The 26,315-nt window shown below is 32.2% G+C and overlaps 1 long non-coding RNA gene across 1 annotated transcript; it reads right to left on the bottom strand.

Moving 5' to 3' along the window:
• Positions 1-10,407: 10,407 nt before the first annotated feature.
• LOC127126876 (uncharacterized) lies at positions 10,408-11,541 on the bottom strand. The gene is made up of 3 exons (XR_007805128.1): positions 11,121-11,541; positions 10,884-10,994; positions 10,408-10,738 (listed from the first exon to the last, which is right to left on the bottom strand). It is a non-coding gene; the product is annotated as an uncharacterized LOC127126876 (long non-coding RNA).
• Between the last annotated feature and the right edge of the window lie 14,774 nt (positions 11,542-26,315).

Here is a 26,315-nt window from a genome sequence, read left to right as displayed (position 1 = left end):
CATATGAAGTTTGAGTTCCTGTACTCATAGAGGATTGCGATGTATTTACATGAATTGAATTAACGTATACATATGTGAATTGAACTAACACAAATAGGTTAGCTCAATTCACATCTAAGTATATTTTTCAAAACTAAGTATATTATTGATTTGATTAGATTATAATTTTGTTCGTGGACCATACTCTGACCTGATGTAACAAAAGAACACGTGTTAAATTCAAAGCTAGAACACTACCGGTAGGAAAGTGGCGAGAGAGTTGAGTTGTGAATGGAAGGATGTGTCTAACATGAGGAAAGGAGTTTTCTATCTAAGCTTACAAGTGAAACACAATTTGCTCTCTTTTTCGACCCTCTAAACAATCTATTTATTTTTTCCTATACAGTTGGCTCTCCTTTTCAAGCCTCAAAACATTTTTTTTATAAAATAAAATAAAAAAAATACCCCTGCGTTTTTTATAAAATAAATTAGCAAAAATTTATTTTAAAAGAAAACATAAATACATCATCAAGATGAATTTTGATCCTATGAATAACACAAAGATAAAAAGGAATAATCCTTTTTGAACATAAATAACATTAAATTAATTTTAATTAATTAATATTTTAAAACATTTTTATTAGTTTAATATTGTAAATATATCCATTTTACTTTCTGTTTAAAAAAAGATTACCCCTTTTTATCCTTGTGTCATGAGTAGTATCAAAATTCATCTTTAAGTAATTTAAGGTGATGATGTATTTATGTTATCTTTTTTGATAATTTTTTTTATTAGTGATGATTGAGGTTGTTGAGTTTGAATTATAAATAGTGTTTGAGGATGAAAATCGGTATTGTCTTGTTCTTGAACGATGTTAGAAATAACATCATTGTTTATTTTAGGGAATCCAACATTTTTTGTTTCAAAAATTATTCTAATGATGGATAAGGGTAGCAAACGGGCATGTCCGCCCTATTTAGTCTCGTCCCGAAAAAGCCAATACAGAAAAGGGCAGGGGTAGGGCGAGTCCGCGGGCACTGCATATTTTAAATCTTAAAATGCAATTTTTTTATTAATGTCGTGCCCACAAAAAAACGGGACGGGACGGGGCTGACACATTAAAGGGTGTATGCCTAAGCCCTTGGTCTGCTCGCACTGAAGTGCGGGCAAAATGAGCATGTCCAACGGACCGAGTCCGTTTTGCCACCCCTTGTAATGAGATTATAAAACTTGTACCCGTAAAAGCGTTTGGCGTATCCAATAAAATAACAATTAATTGTCTTTGCATCCAACTTACCTTTATGGGGCCAATAAGGTCTCGCTTCAGTTGGACATCCCCAAATGTGCAAGTGCTTAATGTTGGGCTTTTTTTTAGTCCATAGCTCATAAGGGGTCTTATCTACTACTTTACTAGATACTTTATTAAGGATATAAATTGCGGTCTTTAATTCCTCTTCCCAAAAATGACTCTAAAAGAGAAGAATGACTAATCATACTCCTCACCATATCCATAAGATTCTGATTTTATCATTTTGCAACTCCATTCGTGTTGGACTTTCTTGGCATTGTGTATTGCGGAACCCACACTCATCGAGGAAAAGTGGGAAAGGTCATGGACGTTGTTCCCCTAATCCATCATACCGACTATAGTATTCACCACCACGATCGGACTTGACAATCTTAGTTTTATTTCCAAGTTGAAGTTCGACCTCAACTTTGAATGATTTGAATACGCCCAAAGATTGAGATTTCTCATGAATCAAATATAGGCAGCCATACCTCGAGTAGTCATCTATAAAAGTAATAAAATACATTTGTCCATTCCAAGAACCTGTAGGGAAAGGACCACATATATCTGTATGAATTAGTACTAAGACATCCTTAGCTCTTTCAACGTGGAAATTCCTCTTGTTTGTATGCTTACCCTTAATACCTTGAATGCAAACTTGAAATTTTGACAAATCAAGGGATCCAAGAATACCTTCTGATAAAATACTTTGAATCTTTTATTTAGAAATATGTCATAATCACTTTTTCCATAGTGGCAGAATTCTCATTTAATTTTCGTTTTGTACCATGTGAATCTATTTGCATTATTTTGTTAACAGTACATTCAATATGAAACATATAAAGATTATCATTCAAATAATCGGAATCAACAACATTTGAATCATATGAGAGGCTAAATTTATTATTTCTAAAAGAACAAGCATGACCTGATTTGTTCAAAATAGAAATAGAAATTAGATTATGTCTAACAGACGATACAACAAAAGTCTCAACCAAATCCAAATGAAACCCATCCTTTATTAATAATCTAAAAGTCCCTATAGCCTCTATTGCAACCTTATTGACATCACTCATATAGATGAATCTTTCAGCATCATTGGCCGACAGCTCTACAGGCAACCATGCATGGACATACTTCTGTGAGTAGTAGCAACATAATATATCCACCAAGTATCCTTAGGTACAGAAACTAAATTAATTTCAAAACAAACAAAATTGAGAAAATTACCTTTCTTTTCACACCACGTGGCTTACTTGGAACATTCCTTCTTCATTTGTCCAATCTTCTTGCAAAAGAAGCAAGTTGACTCCTTAGGTTGTTCATTTGCCTTCTTATTTTTTCCTACAGCCTTATCATTTTTAGCAAAGAATTGCTCTAGAGTTTCGAGGAACCTTTTGGTACTTTCTCTTTAAGCAATATAACCCTTAATCATTTAAGGTATGGATCTTTTGATCATCATGGGGCATATTCGGTTAGATCTGTCCCATTTTTCTATTTTAGTTTTATTTGGGTTCTCATCAGTGGTTGTGGTATGTTCTTTCCTCAGGGATAAGTCTAAGTCCATGCATCCAAGAGCGATCTCCATATATTCTTTCTAGGACTTGAAGTTCATCCCACTTATCAAATGGATAAAGTTAATATGAGTAGTAAAATTTGAAGCGGTAGTAGCGACAACTGTATCAATTGAAAAGAACAACAAACCTACAACCTTAGTAGGCATGTCAAATAACCATATATATACATGCACATTATTCTTGATATGCAAATTAAATAAGTCCTAGATAAGATACCAAAAACATCATGAATTCTCAATCTTTAATTGTAAGAATTAATTGTAAGAGGTACTCTCGTGCAATAATCAAATATTAGTAATAATTCTTGTCAGATAATGGACGTTTAGCCACATTGATAAACTTAACAATTACGACATATTTACCATCACAAATATGCAATTATTCGTCCAAACTTTGTTTTCCTTTGACCGACCATAACAGTTTGCATGAACAATTACACACTACATCTTTTGTGATTCTGATTTAATCAAATTTACACAACAAATATTACTTTTTCAACTTGTTGTTTCAACCAACTAAACCAAAATCATTAGACATTTTTTAATTTAATAAATTAAATAGGAAGCTCTTAAAATTCACACAAACATTACCTACAAATGTAATGCCAAAATTATATATTTATTTGGTCTCTTAATAATCAAATGACTATTAAACTATCATAATTATGCAAGAAAATACTCTCCTAATTTAAGCAGGAGAATTAAATACATAATTATATTTATGTCATATACAAACTAGTAGAATAAATGAGTTATACTCAAAAGGTATGAAAAGAAATTCAATAATCACACTACACATACGTATTTAAAATAAATAATCACACCAAACATTATAATATTTGAAAGAAGTCATGTGAAAGAGTATTCTCTTTCTTTAGCATTAATCTTCTAAAAAAACATTTTTCAACCGTCAAATCCAATCGCGTATATTACTAAATTTTATTAGCACCCCCAGCCTTGAAAGAGAATGTTCGTAGTTAGTTAAAAAAACATATCACAGGTGTTCTTCAAAAATCATCTAAAGATTTGGGAATTTATTATTCCACTCTATGGGGTGGAAAAACATCCTATGGAAAATCCAAAATACCTTCAAATTTTAGAGATATACCTCCGGACGCACCCTTGCACCACCTCATGACGCACCAAATGAGTGCCACCCTAGAGTAAAACAAAATTTTATTATGGAGATGCATCGAGTATTTTCAACAAATATATTGATATTTGAGTAGCCTAGTGGATATTTTGTATATGCATCTTCGGAGGTTTGAGGCGGGATTTTGAAATATTTATCACCTTTGCATGTCAGGTATTTGCAAAGATGCATCTCCGGAATAAGGAAACATAATTTTGATAAAACAGTCACATACATAATCACATACCCATAATTCTTTTTTCACTCCAAAACCCTTCCAAAAATCCTTTCATTCTCAATCAACATTTTCACTCCAAATCTTCATTCTTGTGTTTTATCACATCAAAAGGAGTAAAAGAAGCTGGAATTCCAAGTAAAAATCATTCATTTCAAACCTCATTGATCACATTAAGTTTGTTTTTAGTCTAAAAAAACGTACGTTGAATCTGGAGATGCGTCTCTGTAGCCTGTGTTAGCTCATAATTTCGACGCCCACTAAAGAATTACCAAAAGGGGAATCCTATATAAAGATGTTTCGACCAGGAGGAGATGTTCGACCAGGTAGAGGTGTTTCGACTGGATAAGGGTAATAAGAGTCAGCATGCAGTTGAGACTTTAGAAATATTTCTTAAAATGGTTGAAGATGATTTTTGAGTGGAGATTCAAAATTCAAATAAAGGAGGGAACTTTGCTCTTATTTGAAACTGTTAAAAGTACACGTGGAGTATAATGGATAGTTACATCCATGCAAGGCGCCATGTGTCTCGACGTGATTGAAGGACCTTCAGAAACGGTTATTTTTGATTCAGTATAAATAAAGGGTCTTAGTGTTAGGATAGGGGGTGTCAAAGTGTGTACAAAGTCTGTAAATTTACCAAGTACCCGTGTGAAGAAGAACCGTAAATCAAAGAATGTACGTTTGTTTACACCATTGTTAGTTATTTTGAAGCAATACAAATTTATCTTTAGTTTTCTTCCAGAAATACATTTCTTTACTTCTTTATTCCAAACACTCTCCTTTTACTTCGTTATTTCACAGTCTTAAGATTTCTTTGCTTTAAACACTTACTTTTTCCATTTGGTTATCGTCATAGTCTTTTACCATTTCTCCTTTTAATTCATATTAACATTTTTTTGTGAAGTTGTAATCACTAGTCCCACGAGTACTACCGAAGTGCTCATGATTACTAAAAATCATTTTAAGAATAATTGGCACATGTCCTAGGATCAATCTGGTCGATCCTGCGAGTAATCAAATTTAGAAATTTGGAAGATCAGCGGTTGTTTACCAATTTTCAAGGTAAACAGCATGTATGTTCTCATTTTTATAGCTCTGTTTACAGTTTTAGTAGTTTTTTAGTTTTTTATTGTAACTGTTTTCATTAGTTATGGTGCACCCCGATTTTCCCCCTAAATGTCGCAACTACAACTAATATAAATGTAGGCTCTTATATCATGTCTCGTACAAATATAAAATATCGTAAATGAACATCATCTGATATGTCACAAATGTCTCATTTTCCAACACGGCACTCGAGCTAGAATTTAAGATCAATGAGTACACTCCTTTTTCAGATCTATAATACAAAGTGCAGAATCTCCTACCTTACAGAGATAATCGAATTTTTTTTAAGCTTGAGTATTGTTCACCATCAATTAACAACAAATTCAAGATTGAGTTCAACAACCATGAGCTCAAGACAGATGCAAATGTAAGGGTTGTGTTGAATATATTTTTTCGTTTCTAAACAAAATTTTTGATCGAGGTGGAAGCGACGATTTCAAGATTGATCGAAGATATTGTGAAGATGTTGAAACATCCACCTGTATATTAAAATGTAATGTTTGAATTTATGTTAATATCACCTATGGTATAAATGGTGATTTTATTTCGTCAAACTACACCCTTTTGGTTTTCTGCTTCTTTTTCTATTTCAGACTGCTACAGAGATGTATGTACGAACATGTTACAGAGATGCATCTCTGAATCTAAAAAACCATACTTCTAGGGCATAACTCAGAGCTTAGAATGTGTGTTTGAGGTGTCTTCGGAGATGCATCTTCAGAATCTAGAGACAATTTTGTATTTTTACATGGTATTTTAGTAATATATATGGTGCATCAAGAACTGCCCAAAGATTTTGCTTTGATGATCCAAAGGTGATCCATTTAAGAAATAATATTGAACCACAATATTTTGGTCATCTTAGATTAAAAGTTTATAGAATATAAATTTGGAGTATAACACAATTACGGGTACGGTACTGAATGAAAGAGGAAGACAGTTACGAATATAAAAATAATTGCCTTCAAAAATTCACAATTGAATAATATCAATATTATAACATATTATTTATGCCGATATATTTATATAGTCTATATTTCAATTAAATGTCAAATTTGTTACAACAATTTTAAAATAGACTATGATATCATTTGTTAGAATTAAATCGATAATAGTTAATTAAATATAGATGTTCAATAAAATATAACATATAATATAGTGTGGAAGCTAAATATTCATATATGCATGTATGTAATTAAATGACCTATAAGTTAATTTTAGGAATACCTCGATACATTGAGAAAAATCTTGTTGGTGGTAATCCTAAAGGTTAAGAAACAAACAATGAACACCTAATAGTTTGTGTGATTCTTTCTCAACCGGCATTCGTAATGCCTTGAATACTCTTTAGATTGGGAGAAGAGATAAATTATTTGTGTTCGGCATATTGAGAATCATAACATATTTATATAGAGATGACTAGTTAGGATTTTTATTATTCTGAAATGGATCATCAGGATATTCCCTCATATTGGAGCTCATATCCAATTAATTAATTAATTTTTAAATGAAATCTAATTAGCATGTTAACTTTATTTGATCACTTGAAACTTAATTTGATAAAATAGTTAATATAATTAAAATACATACACCCACATAATAATTATTGAAATATTAAAATAATATCAAAAAACATGCCAACATCATATTCTCATTTTTTATCCAAAAAAACACTTAAGTGGAGTTTTTTAATATGTGGCATGTTTTTTTTCTGACGTGTGATGTGACAAATGTATTTTTTATTTGTTAGTTCATTTTTTAATTGAACTAAAACAAATTATTATATTTACTAATATCTAATTTAATATTTTAATTAAATATCAAAACTAAAAAATACCTCAGCAGATATTAGTTTTTCATGTTTTATGCATGTCTTTTCTTCCTTACCCTAACTTCTTCCATCGTTCCCTAACTTCATCCATTCAGGTTTCTTCCTTGCATACTAACAACGTAATACCCATATTCATGTAACTCATTTCTCTCCCTTGTAATGGCATCTGAGTTAGTGCAAATATCAAGTTCATCTTCTCATTCTAGGAGGAAAATGATGCAATATTAATGTGGATTGGATTCATCACTTGTAATTGTGTGGCCATCTTAGAATTCAGATAGAAAATTTTATGGATATTGATTGTACAAGGTACATCTTAATCTCTAATTTTTACTTTGTGTAATCATCTTCTCAATCCCTAATTTCTAGGTAATCAAAAAATTTAAAATATAATTATTTCTTTTTCGTATTATTCAGTTAAAAGGAAGGAAAGGATGTTCATCTTTGACTAGTGTGATAAGCAAATGATCGGACGTTCACAGGAAATGATTAACTCATTTTTGAAAAAAGTTAATAATTTGAAGAAGAATGATGGTTTAGCAAAGAAGATTGATGATGACCTTAAGAAAAAGATGAAGTTTTTAGTTTTTTTTATTTGATCTTGGATTTTGATCATTTTGTTGATCACAAAAATATTAGTTGGTTAATGTAGTCTTTGTTTATATTTTATCACTGTGTTGAGTTTAATGTAACGAGGTAAAAAAAAACATGTGTGTTGCACTGCACGTACATGTTTGATTACAATATATTTAAATACTTTAAAAAATAATAATTTTAATTTATTTAATTTTACATAATTTGATTTTTGAAAATTAGTTGGCTATAGATTGAATATAATATTTTATAATTTTAAATAATAATTTTGATAAGTATTAATGTGAAAGTTTGTTTTATTGTTTATTTGAGAAGTAAAAAAATAAAAATTGTCTTTTGAGAAAAATATGTATATAATTTTTTTAGGATTAAATATGTTTTGGTTTCTATCTTCTAAGGTTTTACATGTTGTTAAAACAAAAGAAAAAGATATAGTTGCATACAATATCAAAATAGCATATGGGGTATCGAAGGTGATCTAACACACATGAAAATAAAAATAAATTTATTGTAAAAAGTGATTTATTTTGTGTGAAGAATAAAGATTAAAAGATTAACTTTGATTACAATTGGAAAAACAAAAATCAAACACTTAAATCTATAATAGTTGTGGATGTCCATCTTTATTCTTCTTTTCATTTTCATATTCCCTATTAATAGCTCTGCTTTTCCATCTCCCTTGTGTCCTATAAATAAGATTCACATTGCAATGTAAAATGTACTTTTAAAGAAGATAATATACTATAATATTCTCTCTTCTCTTCCTCTCTTTGATCTCTATATTATTTTATTTAATTTTATAACAATTTCATAATTTTAAAATTCAATCTACTCAAGAGTTTTGCCAATGTGATGAGAATTTAAACTGAACTAAAAAAATGTGTATTAAGTGTCTAATAATATCATTAAAGTGTCTATTATAAATTACAATAATTGTGTGAAGGAATTATATGACATCTATTTTTATAATATATATCGATAATCTATAATATTATTAATTTTATATCCTATATATATATATATATATATATATATATATATATATATATATATATATATATATATATATATATATATATATATATATATATATATATAGATAATCTACATTATTATTAATCTTATGACCTATTATTTTTATAAATAAAAAGATAAGAAAATTGATTCGAGTATTTTATATTAGGCTTATTTACGTTAAAATTTGTATAAATGTTCATTATTAACACTAAAGTTTTTAATTTTTATTGAGTATATATAAGTGCCGGTTAAAGTGTTAATGGTGATAGAGGTGATGACAATACAGTTAATGCACATGCTAATGTAACTACTATGCCAAAATAGAAACAACTAACTCTAAGTTAGTTATCTTCATGTTAGTTAGTTACTTACACATTCCTTGATATATAAGGAACACATTGTTCATGTAATAGTTTGAGATTGATAAAAAAAAATTCTCCTTTCTTCGTTATTGTATGCATACTATTTTCTCTTTCTTTTTTTTCAAGCCATAGTCAAAACTTCTTCTTCCCATGGCATGACTTGCATAACTTGCATCTTCATATGTGTCATACCCCAAAATTCACCCTACCTTTCACAAGTTCATCTATGTCACTAATCCTAATCATTTGCATATCATGATAAGCACTCATTTCACCTACATATTCATTATATCATAATATTCCACTTGCATTTGAAAAAAACATAAAAATTGTGGGTTCAAGGATATTCATGAGGCAGTATAGTGGAAACCCTAATTCAAGGAGGTTGCATCTGGTTCGTTTGATTCATTATAAATGATTCAGTTGTCTGTTCAAGATCCATGGTTCTGATTCATTGGTTAGAATTCATTCAAGGTGTTATAATTTGTTGCTTGATTAAATATTATTTGTTTGGTTTGGCATGATTGAACTTCAAGTTTTTGATTGACGTGTTTCATTTGGTTTAAGAACATTTGGGATATCGAGTTAGGTCTACATGCAGTCATGGTGTGCATTCATGTTCGTAATTGGTTAAGACCTTGGTTTGTGTTTGGTTCTTTGGATGATCGATTCACAATAATTCCAGTTCATCTGTGCATTGCATTGTCATCGTGGTTTCCCACAAGAAAACAAACATTTCGACCTAAGTTGACTTTTGGTCAACTGTTGACTTTTTGGTCAACCAGTTGACCAAAGTCAACCATCTAACTACAATCCACTTTTAATCATCTTCATATTTTTTAAATCCACTTCGTATACATATCCACTTCAATCAAATCTCAATACCCATTCATATCCAATTCCATTTTTATTTTGTTAGTGGGTCAAACCCGTTTTAAGCCCATTTCAACAATTATCCATTTCTCTAATCCATAACCCATATCCACATTTTAAAACCAAATATCCATAAACCATTTGTCCATATTTTAAATCCAATTTTTGTTCATTAACCATACCAAACCAAATTATCCATTAACCATTACCACATTTGATCCAAACCATTTAAATCCAAAACCAATTCATTTTCAACTTACATCATAAACTCATTCAATGTCAACTTATACATTTCCATAAACTACCATTTCAAGCCACAATTCATACTACATTCAATTTTATGTACCATTTCAAAACCATGTCCATGATTCATTTTCACAGTAAGCCATTTGATCCATGTTCTTGTCCATCCAATAACAATTTCAATACCTTTCATTTTCAATTATGATACATCAATCCTATTACAATTTCAATTTCTAAATCACATTTCATTACAACCATAAACATTACAATAATTTCAAATGCATAACATAAATCATTACAAAATATCCAAAATTACAACATACAGTCACCAATCCAATTACATCCATATACAGGGTTTTCAATAAAAAATTACAATAATCCAGAATCCAATTCCAAACTGCCAATGGTCCAGCTTGCAACAAGTCCCTAGCTCAAATCCATTCCTTCATGGCCAATCCAACTCCAAGCTATTGACCACAAAACGTCTAGCACGCTTCCTGCACAATATAATATGAATAAAAACCAATGAAAACCGTATAACACAACCATCCAAAAACATCACAAGAAATCCAAAAAAGACCTCCCCATAACAGAATTTCAGAAGAGAGTTTCCTAATTCAGAACTTTGATTTCATTACTAACCCTTCAATAACTTGCCAAGATTTCTGAACCGAATGGAGATGACCTCACAACTTCTCAACTTAACTCATAACCAAAGCCAAGCAAACTCTTCTAACAGTATAAATGACTCACCTGCATAATACACACAAAAAAACCAATTAACTCCACCTGCAAAATTTATATAACAAGGAACAAAACCACTTCACCTCACACTCTAACTGAATTGAAACTGACTCAAACAGAAATAACAAAACCAACCTCTCTAACCAATAACAAACCTCCTCCAACCGAATTTCATCACCACTCAATAATTTACAATGATTTTCTTCAGCAAAGTCTGGTTCACATTTTGAGTCCAGTTTGTGACATTATTGAAGACGACGAGGAAGCAAATTCGTGCGCCGTGCTAAGCTTGTTTTCACGTTTGACCTGAAGCTATTTTGGATTTGCTTGGAACTGGGTTGGTGTTGAAGATATGGAACCTGGGCCTTCGGCTTATTCACTTCCTTTTGGCCTAAGATTAATTCACACACCCCTTTCAAACCATTAACCCATAACCCATGTTCATTAATCTCAATTATTAGATTAATTCTTAATTAATGTATTTTAATTATAGTTTTTTAATCATGACGTTGATTGTTAATCTCGATAGAAATATTAGGATTAATTCTTGTTTTTCCGGTTAATTAGGAACTAACATAGTTTTCATCATTAGTTAGTTAGATTAATCTTTTTGATAAATTAGGTTTAATTGGAATTTACTTAGAATTTAGGTTTAATCAATTTTTTAGATTAGATTTAGTTTTATTAATTTTCCAGAATTGATTCAACATTAGTTTAACCATGTCATGATTAATTTTTAGTCATTCAATCTCGTTATTTCTTTTTGTGGATTTTATTTGGATTAATATGGTTAATTGTTGATTTTTTTACCATAATTAGATTTTAAGTTAATTTTCGTTCAATTTAACTTTCGTATGATGTTTTGTATGGTCGGGGTCATTAGATTCAATTCTTGAACTTTGATTGTGAATTTTGACCCTAATTTATGTTTAGGTAGATTTTAACCTTTAGAAGTAATATTCACTTTAATTTCTCATTTAATTGATTCATTTGGTTTGTGATCATATTGTAAATTGAAAATCCCATTTCAATTTAGATAATGAATGCTTTGTACATTTAAGTTCATTTGCCTTGATCACATGATAGATCTTTGATTGTTTTTCATTGATTAATCCATCACCATTCGAATCGATTTTAACCATTGAATTTGCTTACGCATTGTTGCATCATTCTCATTCATTTGACTTAATCTCAAGCTAACCCGTTTGTTGCTTTGTGTTTTCACATGTTGAATTTGAGATTCAAGTTCACTCCTAGCTATCCATGCTCCTAACCATTTCATTCTCATTCAATAGCTTTGTATTGTTTGAAGTACCACGCCACTTGTATGCTTTAGGCATGGTATTTGTAACTTGTATTTTCCTTTCATTCCCTTATGTTGTATTGTCTGGATCCATCCCTCCATTGTGGGTCAAATGTTCCCCACCCCATAGTCAGGTAATAACTTAGATTTATTGCTTTCTAGTTAGTTCATCATGCATGTTAATAACAAAGATAAAATACAAAATGATAAACAAAGCATTTCAAAAGAAACAAAAGGTACTTGATTTAACGTCAAGTTGTTTTCCGAATAAAACTCACACCATTGCAACGTGAATACTTGATCCATCATCAAGTATCTCCATCCACTCCATAACCCATTCTATTATCTCTTCTCCATTCTCTTATCTACCTCATTCTATCTCTCACCTCCATTCTTCACACACTCTTTTCATAATAAATTCAAATACTTGATCCAACATCAAGTTCATTTTTCAAAACCATTTTCATAACAAATTAGAATGCGAAATATGGTGTACGTGTTTGTACACAACATTCAAGTACTTGGGTTGTCGGGCGTACCTAGCCTAAGGACCCGACATTTGACTTTCCCCTTTAAAACATCTAATGATTCAAACAAGTTATATCTAGGTGCTACGAGGGAGAAAAAGAGTAGTTAGGACTCCATGGTCCTCTGAATTCCCAAGTACTCTGATTGTTGACCGTACTTAGTTAAGGGTCAGATACTTGTCTCCCTCTAAGTTCAAATGATTAGACTTCCCAAACTCTTTTCACAATTCAAATCTCTTTTTTGGATTAAAAAGAGTGGTTAGGTCAACATTGTACTTTCAACTCCCGAGTTATTGGATTGTTGACTGTATCTAGCCAAGGCTCTGATGCTTGTCTCCGTACATAAAATCGACCCCAATAAATCAAATCATCTTTTGCCTTAATGCACTCTATTCAAAACCTTTCAATAAGAACGTGTTACTTCCGTTCTACCGTGAATGAAGCTTAAGCCTCCATGTGCGAGCAAGTAATGTTTAACTGCCAGAGTGCGAACCCAACATATCCACTTTACCGCAAACAAGCAAATACTTTCCGCTCCCATGACAGAGTATACAAGCAAGTGAATAGTAGCACGCAGACATCAATGTTGTTCAGTAAAAACGACCAAACAAATGTTCCATTTTTAAGTCGAACTACGAAGCTATGACTTCCCTATTGCACATATGGGGATACGTAGGCACAAGGGCCCAAATCCTTAGCGAGCACACTAACTTAAAACTTATTTTCTCTCCCATCTCATTCTCTCATCTCATTCTTAATAGCAAGCAACTTACAGATAAATAAACATCCATACGCATTTGATACGAGCAAGTGGTTCCTATGGAGTATCATGGATGTGAGGGGTGATAATACCTTCCCCTTGCATAACCGACTTCCGAATCCGCTCTTGGTTGCGAGACTATTTCTCTTATTTAGGGTTTTATCGCTATTTTCCCTTTCATTTGGAATAAATAAAATCCAGTGGCGACTCTGTATTTTTCGTGGCGCTTCAATATGGTATCATCGACATCTGCATTTATCCTTCTGATATGATTAAAGCTCATCAATCTCCCTCTTTGATCATTTGTTTGTATCGATTTCTTTACCTTTTTGTGTTTTTCAACATGTCGTCTTCAAGCTCCTCAAGCAACAACAACAATGGTGGACCTTGTCCACAAGCCAATCATAAAGGTTATCAAACTGATACTCTTAACCCTTACTTCATGCATCCTAATGAGAATCCAACCTTAATTCTTGTTACTCCTCTTATTTCTAGCAATAATTACCATTCTTGGTCGCATTCCATGACTATGGCGCTGAGATCCAAGAACATGCTATACTTCATCAATGATTCTTTGCCTCGACCACCAGATCATGATCATGATTCAGTTGCTGGGGACAGATGTAACACTATGATCATGTCATGGATCAATAATTTTGTTGAATTAGAGATTGCTCAAAGCATCTTATGGATGGATAATTCTGCTGAAATTTGGATTGAATTGAAGGATCGTTTCTACCAAGGAGGTGTCTTTCGCATCTCAGATATTCAAGAAGAAATCTTCACTTTGAAATAAGGTGATGCATCTATTTCTTTTTATTACATCAAATTGAAAATATTGTGGCAATAATTGGATAACTTTAGACCAATTCCTGAATGTTCATGTGATTCTACATGCCTTACTATTACCAAAATTTGTGCCTATAGATCTGCCGTAGCTTCTTAAGGGTTGACCATCCATTCAACTTTGAAATAAATAATAATGACTCATTTGTAAAAGCAATAAGTTATATTGACACATTTGTTATAGTTAAATTTTAATCCTGGAATGGATCACATGAAAAGCTACAAAGAAGGTTCTTAGGTACTTACAAGGCACCAAATATTACAGGCTCACATATAGAAGGTTAAATCACCTTGAAGTGATAGACTTCTCAGATTTAAACTTTGTAGGATGTATGGACTCAAGGAAATCCATATTTAAGAATATTTTCTCCTTACTGGAGGAGAAATATTATGGAAAAGTTGAATTTGTGGCATTCTTTGAGGCCATAATTCAATTATTGTGGTTGTAGAAGTTTACCTTAGGGCTTGATATTGCCGAAAGTATAGCTAGGTCGTTAAAAATTTATTGCGATAATTTTGTAACTGTCTTCTCTCTAAGAATGATAAGTACTTAAAAGGTGTTAAACGCATGAAATTGAAGTACTTACTAGTGAAAGAAGAAGTGGAGAAACGAAAAGTTCATTTGAACACATTGGTAAAGATTTAATGATAGTGAATCCGTTAACTAAAGGCTTACCATCCAAGACATTTGTTGGTCATGTAGAAAAGATGGGAATTATGTAAAAGTCCTTATTAACATTATAATATAATCGGTATATATACATGTATAATTTAATGTTCATATTGTATGACACTTGTGAATTCAATTAAGGATATGTTTCTGCTTAATGTGTTATCCATATTATGTTGTATACATTATTGTTAATATGTGATGACAAATATGTCTTTAAAGAGACATGAAAGACACATAATTATATCACTTAAATATTTGAATTGAATTGATTTGTGATACATGGAAGGAATCAAGTTGATGAATAACTTGTGACCGTCATTGATCCGATCATTTCAATTCATTAAAGATAATGACTGGGTGCTTCTAATGAATTATGCATAATTGTGGTATAATATTGAAATGACAAGTTGTCACATGAGTCAAGTGGGAGATTGTTGGGTTATTTTATTAATTCATTAAATATGGCTCATGTAAATTAAAGATTGACTTAAATAAAAGATACATTAATATGATGATTGTTTAGGTTGATGGATAATTAAGTCAATGAGGTTTTTATTTTGAATTTTAAAATAAAATTCAAATCCATTTTCTATCTCTTCATGGCTATTGGGACATGACCGTTGTGATACGATGTGATTGTTGGAATAAGATGTCTATAAATAAGCATCATTAGGAAAGCAACACGAATAATTCTCATTCTTTCTGATTATTCCATATACAAATAAATGAAAATATCTTAATCATCAAAGATACATAAAAGAAGAAGGAAGATAGGAGAGAATAATTCAGATCAAGAACTGGACAAGAATCGATGTCATGGATTCGAGTATGTTTTTTTAAATATTTTTCATAGATATTAGAGCACTGTGAAAATCATGATATCAAGATCCTAAATATGAAGTTTTTCTAACATAATTACCATTATTGGTCGCGCTCCATGACTATGGCGCTGATATCCAATAACATGCTCTATTTCATCAATGGTTCTTTGCCTCGACCACCAGATCATGATCATAATTCAGTTGCTTAGGACAAGTGTAACACCATGATCATGTCATGGATCAATAATTTTGTTGAATTAGAGATTGCTCAAAGCACCTTATGGATGAATAATGCTGCTAAAATTTGGATTCAATTGAAGGATAATTTCTACAAGAAGATGTCTTTCGCATCTCAGATATTCAAGAAGAAATATGTACTTTGAAACAAGGTGATGCGTCTTTTCTTCTTATTACACCAAATTGAAGATATTGTGGCAAGAATTGGATAATTTTAGACCAATTCCTGAATGTTCATGTGATTCTACATGCCTTGCAATTACCAAAATTTATGTTTATAGATCTGTCGTAGCTTTTTTAGGGTTGACCATCCATACAACTTTACAATAAATAATATTGACTCATTTGTAAAAGCAATAAGTTATATGATCACATTTGTTATAGTTAAAATTTAAAAATAATATAAGAGTGCATACAATATTTGAGATTGAGAATCTATAGCTTACATGATTTGAAGTTAACTAAAAAATATAATCTTGTACAATAAAATCAACTTAAAAAGTGAATAATAATGGACATGATTTAAAATAAAATAAAAAACTAAATAAATATTGCAATTTAAAAACCTTTAAAATAATATAATATACATAAAAAAACTAAACAAAAAAATAATGTAAAAAACTAATCTATAATCTTTTGTATTTTTTAGTCGTTAAATTGGAAGACGTCATATCAACAGTTATATGAATTATCATCTAATCAATTAGGGTTTCAATTAATAATAATCTAAGTCATATCATATCTACAAACACCTATAATGTTTTTTTCATAAACTCAATCAAAATAAAGGAGAAAATTACAATAGTGGAAGGAAAAGATCTCACCAAAAGATAAATTAAATTAGAAGAATCTAAAGTGAGAGGTCATACGGTAATGTATGTGGTTTTCTAATTTGTTTGAGTGTAAATTTTATTCCATATATGTATGGAAGAAATCATATTTAAGTTACAATTTAACCATTTATTCTTGAGACTTTGAGACCCTTAGAGATTTTAACCAAATACTTCACTGACATAATTAGTTTCTATTTAAATTTATTTATGATCTCTTGCATATGCTTTTTCTAAAGGATATATAATTGTCATTGTTTCTTCTTGTAATATCTTACTTTACTAAGGAAGGATTATTCTCAATGATCTTGGAATCCTGAAACAAATTAGTAAAGTACTTTTTTGATGCTGCAATCAATAGAAAGATTGATGTGATGGGAGATAATCCTTCCTTTCTTTTGTAAATCTAGCTTTTAAAAGCATTGTCCAAGGCTCTTTTGAATTGATAGCGTCCCAACAAAGCTTATAATTTGATTTATTGTTAAACTTCAAAATGGACTTGATACTAAGACCCCTAGAGAGAAAGAACAACAAACATTGTCCCAAGCCACAATAACAAACTTCTTTTTATTTAATTTTAAAAAGATTCAAGTAAATTATTGTGATTATATCAAATTATTCAATAAGAAATTCATATTTATAACAAATTGTTATGTTGTAATTTAATTACATGATAAATTTAATTTTAAAAAAATTGACAATAATAACTTATTAAAAATTTGTAATTAATCAATCTATTATTTGAGTATAAATGCATATATATTTTGAATTTCAAGTAAAAATGGTATTTATATTTATTTAATTTTAAAAACATTTATACATAATTGAGATTATATCAGAAAATTCTATTAAAAAACTCATATTTATAATAAATTGATGCATTGTAAATTAATTATATAATAATAATTATAATTAAATACTAACAATTATTATCAAACATGTTATAAATATTAGAGAAGTTACATATTTGTTATTAATAATTACTCCCTCTATTCTAATTATTCATGAGTTTGAAGGAGGAGAGGGCTAACATGGATACCTCCGCCGAGCCGTCTACCCCTTATTTTTATGTTCACATTATCATTATTCATGAGTTTAGGGTCTTGATTCCATTCTCCTTTTTCAAAATGGAGTTTCTGACAGCCATCAACATTGCTCCTTCTCAGATCACCACAAACGTGTGGGGTATATTCTTAAGGCCTTTTAGATAATATGTTGTAGCCGGGTGTGTCTCCTATTGTCGGAGTGTTTCTTTATTTCTTTAGGACATAAATATTTCCCACCAATGGCTTAGTGACAGTGCATCTTTTTCCTGGTGGATGTCTGTTGAAGCCTTTCACCAACCTTTATGAGGACTAGAAAGACAAGTTCGTGTTGGTAAGGGTGTGAGACCGTACTTCATCCGTCACTACGAGAGCGATGAGTGATCCCCTCTTTCCTTCATCTTGGTTATCATATTCCCGACTTACGGAAAGGGTGATCCCAAGTGTTCTTCCCTCTTGATCGTGAAGTCATTTTGATTTTGAGGTGTTTACGTACTCTAGAGTCAAATGTTCTCATCAACCAGGATCATGAAGGTGGCGATGAAGTGGGGGTGTATCTATGTATGAAAGAGAATTTTGCATGGCCCTATTTTCTGTTTATTGTTTTTTTTCTTAACGGTATTTTTGTCTGCATGGGAGATGGCGGAGATCCCTCTTGACGAGAGGAGGGAACGCTTAATGAAAATGCAGATGGCTCAGCAGCGGGTGAGACTTCCTTTTCCCTTCCCCAAGATATGCCTGGTGATAGGAGTGGTACAGTGCAAGACTTCACAAGCTTCTTAGGCCCACCCCCGCAAGGTTCTAAGGAGGGAGGAGGTCCCCTATGGGCCATTAGGAAGTCGTGAGGCGGTACAAGGAGAAGATAACACCAGAGGTAAACCTATTACTCATGAGCCCTCTTAATGGAATAATAATGCTTTTAGAGTGGTGGAGTTTTCCGATCGCCACTTCTCCTTTCCTGAAAAATATTCCCCGTGACTATGAGCCATTCCTTGGAATATCTACCTCCTGGCTATATGATTTGTTGGAGGTCCAACTTTTTGGTGCCTCTTAATGGAGGAAGCTCGGAGGGAGAAGTATACATGCACCATCTGAGGACTTCAATCCAGGGTGATCCATGTGAATAAGAGCATTCATAAATGTGGGATGGAAATTAAATTGCTAAGGGAGAAAGGAGACACCTTAAATGTGCTTGTTGAGGACACGACCTCTGGGGCTATCGTTCAGTTAGAATAGTTGGAGCATCTAAAGCATTCACTCAAGAGGGCTCGAAATACCTTGTATGACCTGGATGAGAGTGTCTCCTACCTCAGGGATGAAGTGGTGATGATCTTCGCCCATCACTTTGAGAAAGCAATAAGGCAAGCCATTTTCCTTTATACTGACCTGGACTTAAGTTTGATGGATACCTTTGAGGTAGTTTGGGATGGATAATTGGTGGATGAATAATATTTCTTCTTGTTTTGACCCTTTTCTTGTTGTATTTTGTTGTGCTTCTCTGCCCCTTCGGGGGCTTTTACAATTTGTAATGAACAACTTCACCCATCGGGGTCGCCTTTCACATTAATTGTCATTGTTATTTTCTTTTGTGATTATGTGTGATTTTAACCCCTTAGCATTTAATTAAGGGTGTCTGTCATCATCATCCAATTTATTTGCACATAAAAGGACTTGAAAAGGATTGTGTTTTGAGAATTTTGATGTTGCGATCTAAGGGTTCTACTTAGGGACCTAGATACCTAATCGCCTATATGGGTGGCAAGGATCCCACTTGAGGATCCAACAAATTGATCGCCTCTATGAGCGACAATGATCTCACTTGAGGATCCGACTAATTGATGGCATATATGGGTGACAAGGATCCCACCTGAGGATCCAGCGGATTGATTTCCTCTATGAATGGAAAGGATCCCACTTGAGGATCCAACAAATTGATTTCCTCTATGGGAAAAAAGGATCCCATATGAGGATCCAACGATTGATCGTCTCTATGGGCAACAAGGATCCCACTTGAGAATATAACGAATTTATCACCTATGTGGGCAACAAGGATCCCAATCTAGGATCCTACAAATTGATCGCCTATATGGGTGACAAGGATCCCACATGAGGACTAACTAATTGATTTCTTCTATGGGCGGCAAGGATACCACATGAGGATCCATCAAATTGATCTCCTCTATGGGCGACGAGGATCCAGCAAATTGACCGCCTCTATAGGCGACAAGGATCCTAATTTAAGATCCAGTGAGTTGATCACCTCCATGGGCAAAAGGGATCCCACTTGAGGATCCATCTAATTGACCGACTCTATGGGCGACAAAGATCCCACTTGATGATCAAGCGAATTGATCACTTATATGGACGATATAATCCCACTTAAGGATCCAGCTAATTGATTGCCTCTATGGGTGGCAAGGATCCCCCTTGAGGATCTAGATAATTTATTGCCTATATGGACATCAAGGATCCCACTTGAGGGTCCAACTAATTGATCACCTCTATGGGTGACAAGGATCGCACATGAGGATCCAACGAATTAATCGCCTATATGGGTGATCTTCCTTTGAGCTTTTAGATTTCCTGCAACGAAAGGAATAACCAAACATGATTCCAAAATAGTAGAAGTGAGGTGCCTCATTAAAAAACCTCACCCTGTGCAAAAGTGTAGAGGGAAAAAATTTCACCCCAAAAATAACTTGTTCTTTACAATCGACAGAGATACAATACTTGCCTATAAAAATTGTCAATGAAACAATCAAACATAAATAAATATAAATAAATGAACAATGTGTCGATGCCTTTTCAGGGGATCCCTTTTGGACCTTTAGCCTATGATCTCTTCAGAGTCTGGAGAGAAAGTCTCTTCGCCCATGCGGAATTCCTCTGGTGGATTTATTTCTGAACCCATCTTCCTGGCTTTCCTACCATGAGCGCAGATCCTCTTCAACTTGAGGCTTTATGCATAACACTTCTTGGATATCTCTTTATATCCTTTATAACCCTCACTCTCCCATTGGGGAGATAGTATTTCATGCATAAATACAAAGTGGGCAATGCGGCCCTAACCGGATAAAGGTTGCTCACCCTTTAATCATATTATACGAAAAGGAAATAACCAAATACCTAACCTTTATCTATTTGTCCTGATCTTCTTCTCCAAAAGTGATCCTCAAAGTGATATATCCCTTTACTTGTTCTCTAGATAATTCAACCAACGACACTTTGAAGGGTTTTAGGTCTTCCGGGTCGAGACGAATTCTTTCAAACGCCTCATAGTATAATACGTCTCCAGAACTTCCTTGGTCAATACGCTAGAAGCCACGATCGTATTCTCAAAGAAATATGTAATTGGCATACACCCTCATAATGGAGACCCTGTGGAGTACCTCGCACCAGATATGCTCACGACTAGTATTCAGAGGCGTGAAGTTCTATGTCGTCTTACCTACCCTTTTGACACAATCTTGTCATTTATGGGCGAGGTATAGTTACTCTTCCTCTGGTGGTGTTAACCCCTGGGGTTGGGAACCTAATCCTTAACATCGTGTTCTTTCTTTTCAGTGTTACTTTCCTTTCCCTTTATGTAACACTCAACTATTATGACCACTTCTGCTAACAAGAATATTGGCTTCTAGGAAATGGACTCGTTGAAGTGTCTCATCTTAAGTCCGATTTGGAACACTCTCATGAAAATTTCTTGGTTTAGTAGGACGACCCTGATGATGGTTTTGTTAAAGCGAACGAGATACTCCCTAAGTCATTCTGATGGACACTAACATATATTAAACAAACTAGTAATACACATATTTTTATGGTGACTGGCGGCGAACTGGTATACCATTTTCTTTACCATTTCCTTGTAGATGTTGATGGAGGCATGAGGTAAAGCCATATACCATCGAAGGGTAACATCTCTCAAAACATCAGATATAAGCTTGTATTTCAAGGAGTCAGGACGCTCATATGGTGGTCATTTGTGTATTGATGGAGGTGACATGCTCATAGGGACCGTTTTGCCCATAAAACTTGGCCAATGAGGGAGAATTTATTGACCATCTATCTTTCAGGAGATAGTGGAGGATTTCCTATCCTTTGACTAACAATATCACATGTCACCACTGCCGGAGGTGAGTCCTTAGGTCATTGCCTAGGTGATACCACTCTTAGGCGATGACACCCTAATTTGGATTGCTCACAAATATAAAATTTCAAAATGAATATATTTATTTGAAATATACCACGGGAGAAAGTTACAAAATAATTTAATATTCTTTTAGTATCTAATAAAGTGTATATATGAATAGAAGGTAAGCGGACAACAAGTCGTGTCGCTACTTTTTTTCTGATGGCAAAATAAATCCTCTTAAGAACTAAATTCATAGACTTAGGAGATACACCATTGTTATTCATAAGTCTTTGGGCTCTCTATAAAAGATCAACTGCTTCTGGTGCTAGAAAACCAAAAATATCAAAAACAAATGACATGAAAGCATGTTGATTGTCGAAACATGCTTTCTCATATTTAATATAGAAAATATTTTCGTAATGTTGCATATTTATTTTAGACAACCAAACTATTACATATTTATGAGTTAATATTAAATATACCATAGGAGAAAATATATAATTAAACTAAAAAAAATAGAGAAATTAAAACTTAAAAAAAAATTGTAAAGAAATTTAACACTATTAATTTCAATTTTTACTAATATTATGTAATAAATATTTATATGATAAAATATTATTAAATATACAATGGTTATAAAATAATTTATTTGAAATAAATAAAGAAATAAGACACAAATACATATTATTTATTACTAATAATAGATAAATAAATATTTATTTATTTCTAATAATACATAAATAAATAATTATTTATTTCTAATAAAGAATAATTTATTAATCACTAATATTGCAATATAAACTAAAGAATTAATAAATAGTTTATTAAACATTATTATTGCAATTCTTATGTTCCTTAAGTTCAAATTCTTGTGATTGTTAGTTTTGATCTTTTTTTCATCTTAGGCAACAATCATCTAATAAATAATTTTCGTAAGCACCATTATCCAAAAAAAAAAAAAGAAGCAACCCAGTGGTTAGGTGCTTGCTCTTTGAAGGAGGGTGCATCATTTAAAATCCTGTTTAGTGCAATTTAAAGATTTTTTAGCTTTTAAAATTTTAAAGTTTTAAAAATTGAAAAAAAATGTCAACTTGAAAAAAAGAAATATAAAATGAAAATATAAAAATCACCTGACAATCTATATCATTTAAAACGGTAAGAATCAAGATCTAGAACTTCTATGTTTGCTCGATGGTGTTGTGAAGTGAACATGAATTTTGTGGAAATAATAGGAACCATAAATTATTTCCCACATACGACGCTACTGTTCAGGAACTAGAAATTGATGTAGTTGGAAAACTGATGATCTTGAACGGTGGCTCAGATCTCTTTTACGGTGGCGCATGATAGACCTGCATGGTTAGCACTCAAACACCCAAATCTTTTCAAGATTCAAGATGAGTATAATGAAAAATAGAAATCAGAGATTGTGTCTTGCTCTAAGCATGTGAGTTGATTTCCTATCTTGGGATAAGTGGAGTGGATTTAAGATGGATTGGGCCTTAGTCATTTGGGCCTTTGGCCGGTCGTGAATAATTGTCTACCTTAAATACTTCATGGACTTGGAGAGGATTCACGATTATAATTAGGGGTTATCTTGTTTGGTTTACTTGTACTCCATGTTAGATAAGGGTAGTCAATAGAAGACGAGACATATGGCACCAATGTTGTATGATGATGAGACTGTATGTTGGCCTATGGGGATCTCTCTCTGGAACTAGTGTCATATATGGATTGGAAACTCTATAAAACCATTAGATGTAACTTTGTGTTATACTTCATGGATGAGAATGAGATATTTGCAGAGTCCCATTAACATTAGATCCATGAAAATATAAAAGTTTGTATATCAAATGTATTGTAAGATAAAAAAAAGACATAAAAAAAGTATCGTCGTCTTCAATGTAGCATGAGAAGATTCAACTTTATTAGTTGTGGTATTTCAGAAGTTTTTAACCTCATCAGTCCATGCATAATCAATTTTCTCTCTCACCTGGTTTAATATCGTACTTTTAACATAGTTTAAGAAATCTGGAAATCTCACGCACACCATTCGAAACTGTATGACATATTCGACATATAGAAGAATTAATTTTAACATTTCAGGTATCAATTATGCTTTCTAATATCTTAATAGGTTTGGTCATTTTTCTGTCTTCACCCTTGATTTGTTTGGTCCCTACCGAGGGCTTAAGTCTACCTTTCGCATATTTTGTTATATGATACCTTTATAATAAACCATATGATATAGGAAATACCGTTACAACCAAATTATCAGTGTAGTATCGCAGTCAGTGAGAATCACTCGTGGCATGTTTTATGGGTTTTTCAGCATATTGCGACACATTTTCAAAGCCCGTATAACATTATCCTGTTTTTCACATTCCAAAAATGCAAATCCGACTGAATGTGTCATATATATATAAAAGTACTACCAACAACTTCCAGAAAAGAAATCATGTATTTTTTGGTCTCATATGTTGAAAATCAATTATTAGTATTGTGAAAAATATGTTGACAAACTTGATGGAATCATGATGAGTCCAACATATATGTCGAATAATTTTTCCATTCCCACACAGTTTGTACCTAGATACATAATGATGTGCATCCAACAATTTCAACAATTGTTTCATTTCAGATTTTGGACATCTTATCACCTTGTGGTTTTGGTGGAGAAGATTGTATACTTACTTAATATTTGAGACACTTTTAGGTCTTTTCCTTTTCAAAGTTGTGAGTATTTTTTTTTGGGTTAGCCATGTTCAATATCATGTCAGAAACAAGTTATTTCTGTAGAATTCAGACAACAGACAATCAAATGACCATCTAACTTCTTACACAATACATGATTATGTATACCATAAATCATACTAAATATCCATGTAGTATTCTATTTGTGGTACCCATGCAACTTAAAAGGACATCCACATTTTCTTGCTCCAATGTTATCACGTTTCAAGTTTCCGATAAGATTTATATATTGACAATTTCTTTTTCATCTCATCGTAATAAATGCACGTCTTTTATTAAAACTAGAATTCGGCCTCCTAATAATAATGCCAAAGTCTAATTTGACAACTTCTCTACATGCCCATTGGAGTATATGTTCATGTAAAATAAACTCCTATTTACTGGTAAATTCTTTTCCAACATCAATGTGTATAACATTTAGTTAACGATGATTTGGATCACGATCCTTTGATGCATTCTTTGTTGACTGCATCATAGTGCACCATATCTACAACCAATAAAAAAACAATTTCAATCATCATTCAACGAATTGGGAGTTTAACCTTTGGACCAATCCTTTCAAGGGTCCGGATTACAATTTCCAAATGATATTCATGATACATGAAAAAAAATCTAGACTATTTCAATGAGCATCAACGAAATACATGTATATTACTTGTATTTGAGATGATTTTGAGCATTTTGATGATGAAAAACAATATAATTGTGTTTGCAAGCGAAAATCTTGAATATGAATGCGACATATTCTGGGAGGGTTTAAGGAAAAATGTGTTATGTTCATGAGTGTAAGGGTTTAACACACTGTTATGTTGAAATTGTGACGGTTCAAATTCTAAAGGGTGTGTCCGGAGTTTAATTTTCGAATGATATATTTGGATTTTGTAATCCAAACGTAGTTTTGCTTGTGTTGTATGTGTTTCTAATGATGTAATTTATTGTAATATGTTACGTCTAGATTTTAAATTCCAAATGGTTGAAAGTGATATTCTTAGATGTTTATAAATTTTGAGACAATAACTAAATGCAATAAGCTACCCCAAACAAGAGGGTGGTGTTTTCTTTAATGTTTTTTTCCAACCTAATCTATGCCAAATGTAAGATATGTCGGGATGAATCCATTTAAACAATAGATATATTATATATCTTATTTTTTATTGGAGGTCCAGGAAGAGACAAATATCTTATATTTTTAAATCAATATAAAATATATTAATAAGGTGTACCATAAAACAATTCAATTGATAAATGGATGTCAAAATTATTTCTAATATGCCATATGAATTGATTCGTGAGAGTTCTCCAATTTGTTGCGGAAACTTAAAGCGATGAAGAGATGTACATGCGGAAACTTCTATTTCCTGCGAAATCACCTATGGAAAGATTCACCATCTATAAGAGATTAAAAAA

The sequence above is a fragment of the Lathyrus oleraceus genome, chromosome 3, assembly GCF_024323335.1.
Source record: "Lathyrus oleraceus cultivar Zhongwan6 chromosome 3, CAAS_Psat_ZW6_1.0, whole genome shotgun sequence".
NCBI lineage: Eukaryota > Viridiplantae > Streptophyta > Magnoliopsida > Fabales > Fabaceae > Lathyrus > Lathyrus oleraceus.
Note: the sequence above shows the minus strand (reverse complement) of the source record. Positions and strands in the feature narration are given on the sequence as shown.